This window comes from Olea europaea, unplaced genomic scaffold (genome assembly GCF_002742605.1).
Source record: "Olea europaea var. sylvestris unplaced genomic scaffold, O_europaea_v1 scaffold3444, whole genome shotgun sequence".
NCBI lineage: Eukaryota > Viridiplantae > Streptophyta > Magnoliopsida > Lamiales > Oleaceae > Olea > Olea europaea.
Genome location: NW_019253503.1, coordinates 40,192 through 40,552, shown reverse-complemented (window position 1 = coordinate 40,552; position 361 = coordinate 40,192).

Sequence of the window (361 nt, the reverse complement as noted above, 5' to 3'; positions counted from 1 at the left end):
TCTCTCTCTCTCTCTCTCTCTCTCTATATATATATATATATATATATATATATATATATATATATATATATATTGCCAATCGTTTGGATGACAAGTTCTTGGCCATCAAATTCAACTACCCTTCCAGTTGGAATAGGATTCCCATGTCTTATATATAGTAGAACGCGTATACAAAACCCGAGGTGGACTATAAGCTTTATTCCAAGGTGAAGAGGCCTAAGGAATATAGGGTAAGGAGTCTAAACAAAAGCTCTTTCTCTCAACATTACACGGTTGATTAATACTATACATTTTAATTGAGAAAATATAACTAAACCTTATTACATATTATCTTGGAAAGATTCTACTTCTATGCTTCCTT